The 3,108-nt window shown below is 43.4% G+C and overlaps 1 non-coding gene across 1 annotated transcript; it reads right to left on the bottom strand.

Annotated features, from left to right (window-relative positions):
* Positions 1-560: 560 nt before the first annotated feature.
* LOC130942318 (small nucleolar RNA R71) lies at positions 561-668 on the bottom strand. The gene has a single exon (XR_009070894.1). It is a non-coding gene; the product is annotated as a small nucleolar RNA R71 (small nucleolar RNA).
* Positions 669-3,108: the final 2,440 nt, after the last annotated feature.

The following is a 3,108-nucleotide window of genomic DNA, read 5'->3' as shown; positions in this document are numbered from 1 at the left end:
GTTCTCTTCTCTTTCATATGAGCAAGAGCAAAGACAAAAGCATTCTTGTTGAGGCTGACCCTGAACCTGAAAGGACCTTGAAGCGAAAGCTAAGAGAAGCTAAAGCACTACTCTCTGTAGAGGACCTAACAGAAATCTTCAAACAAGAAGAAGACATGGCAGCCGAAAACAACAACAACGCTAACAATGCAAGGAAGGTGCTGGGTGACTTTACTGCACCTACTCCCGACTTCTATGGGAGAAGCATCTCTATCCCTGCCATTGGAGCAAACAACTTTGAGCTTAAGTCTCAATTAGTTTCTCTAATGCAACAGAATTGCAAGTTCCATGGACTTCCATTGGAAGATCCTCATCAGTTTTTAGCTAAATTCTTGCAAATCTGTGACACTATCAAGACCAATGGGGTTGACCCTGAGGTCTACAGATTTATGCTATTCCCTTTTGCTGTAAGAGACAGAGCTAGGATATGGTTGGACTCACAACCTAAAGAAAGCCTGAACTCTTGGGAAAAGCTAGTCAATGCGTTCTTGGCAAAGTTCTTTCCACCTTAAAAATTGAGTAAGCTTAGAGTGGAAGTCCAAACCTTCAGACAGAAGGAAGGTGAATCCCTCTATGAAGCTTGGGAAAGATACAAACAATTGATCAGAAAGTGTCCTTCTGACATGCTTTCTGAATAGAGTATCATAGGTATCTTCTATGATGATCTGTCTGAACTATCCATGATGTCATTGGACAGCTCTGCTGGAGGATCTCTTCATCTGAAGAAGATGCCTGCAGAAGCTCAAGAACTCATTGAAATGGTTGCAAATAACCAATTCATGTACACTTCTGAAAGGAATCCTGTGAACAATGGGACGAATCAGAAGAAAGGAGTTCTTGAAATTGATACTCTGAATACCATATTGGCTCAGAATAAAATATTGACTCAGCAAGTCAATATAATTTCTCAAAGTCTGTCTGGAATGCAAGCTGCACCAGGCAGTACTAAGGACGCTTCATCTGAAGAAGAAGCTTATGATCCTGAGAACCCATCAATGGAAGAGGTGAATTACATAGGAGAACCCTATGGAAACACCTATAATCCTTTATGGCAAAATCATCCAAATCTCTCATGGAAGGATCAACAGAGACCTCAACAAGGTTTCAACAACAATAATGGTGGAAGAAACAGGTTTAGCAATGGCAAGCCTTTTCCATCATCTTTTCAGCAACAGACAGAGAATTCTAAGTAGAGCCACTCTGACTTAGCAACCATGGTCTCTGATCTAATCAAAACCACTCAAAATTTCATGACTGAAACAAGGTCTCCCATTAGAAACTTGGAGGCACAAGTGGGTCAGCTGAGTAAGAAAGTTACTGAACTCCCTCCTAGTACTCTTCCAAGCAATACAAAAGAGAATCCAAAGGGAGAGTGTAAGGCAATCAACATGGCCGAATTTGGAGAGGAGGAAGAGGCAGTGATCGCCACTGAGGAAGATCTCAATGGACGTCCACTGGCCTTCAATGAGTTCCCTAATGAGGAACCATGGGAATCTGAGGCTCACACTAAGACCATAGAGATTCCATTGGAATTACTTCTGCCATTCATGAGCTCTGATGAGTATTCTTCCTCTGAAGAGGACGAAAATGTCACTGAAGAGCAAGTTGCTAAGTACCTTGGAGCAATCATGAAGCTAAATGACAAGTTATTTGGTAATGAGACTTGGGAGGATGAACCCCCTTTGCTCACCAAAGAACTGGATAACTTGACTAGGCAGAGATTACCTCAAAAGAGACAGGATCCTGGGAAGTTCTCAATATCTTGTACATTAGGCACCATGACCTTCGAGAAGGCTCTGTGTGACCTAGGGTCAAGCATAAACCTCATGCCTCTCTCTGTAATGGAGAAGCTAGGGATCTTTGAGGTACAAGCTGCAAGAATCTCACTAGAGATGGCAGACAATTCAAGAAAAGAAGCTTATGGACTTGTAGAGGATGTTCTGGTAATGGTTGAAGACCATTACATCCTTGCTGATTTCATAGTCCTAGAGACTGGGAAGTGCATGGATGAATCCATCATCCTTGGCAGACCCTTCCTAGCCACAGCAAAGGCTGTGATTGATGTTGACAGAGGAGAAATGATCATTCAAGTGAATAAAGAATCCTTTGTGTTTAAGGCTCAAGGATATCCCTCTGTAACCATGGAGAGGAAGCATGAAGAGCTTCTCTCAAAATAGAGTCAAACAGAGCCCCCACAGTCAAACTCTAAGTTTGGTGTTGGGAGGCCACAACCAAATTCTAAGTTTGGTGTTGAACTCCCACATTCAAACTCTGAGTTTGGTGTTGGGAGGTTCCAACATTGCTCTGAGTATCTGTGAGGCTCCATGAGGGCCCACTGTCAAGCTACTGACATTAAAGAAGCGCTTGTTGGGAGGCAATCCAATGTTATATTTATCTATTTTCCATTGTTATTTTATGTTTTCTATAGGTTGATGATCATGTGAAGTCACAAAAACAATTGAAAAAGCAAAAACAGAATGAAAAATAGCACACCCTGGAGGAAAAACTTGCTGGCGTTTAAACACCAGTAAGGGCAGCAAATGGGCATTTAACGCCCAGTCTGGCACCATTTTGGGTGTTAAACGCTAGAAAGGGGCACCAGACTGGCATTTAACGCCAGGAATGGGCAAGAAGCTGGCGTTAAATGCCAGAAATGGGCAGCAGCCTGGCGTTTAACGCCAGGATTGGCAAAAAAGGGCATTTTTGCACGCCACTTGGTGCAGGGATGAGATATCCTTGACACCTCAGGATCTGTGGACCCCACAGAATCCCCACCTACCCCACCCCTCTCTCTCTTCTTCACCTATTCACCAATCACCTCAACACCTCTTCCCCAAAACCCCCTCACCTATCAAATCCCACCATTCTCTTCACCACTCACATCCATCCTTCATAAAACCCCACCTACCTCACCATTCAAATTCAAACCACTTTTCCTCCCAAACCCACCCTAGATTGCCGAAACATACCCCCCTCTCCACTCCTATATAAACCCATCTTCACTCCTTCATTTTAACACAACCTAAACACTACTTCTCCCCCTTGGCCGAAACACAAAGCCCCCTCCAT

The sequence above is a fragment of the Arachis stenosperma genome, chromosome 7 (genome assembly GCF_014773155.1).
Source record: "Arachis stenosperma cultivar V10309 chromosome 7, arast.V10309.gnm1.PFL2, whole genome shotgun sequence".
Classification (NCBI taxonomy): domain Eukaryota; kingdom Viridiplantae; phylum Streptophyta; class Magnoliopsida; order Fabales; family Fabaceae; genus Arachis; species Arachis stenosperma.
Note: the sequence above shows the minus strand (reverse complement) of the source record. Positions and strands in the feature narration are given on the sequence as shown.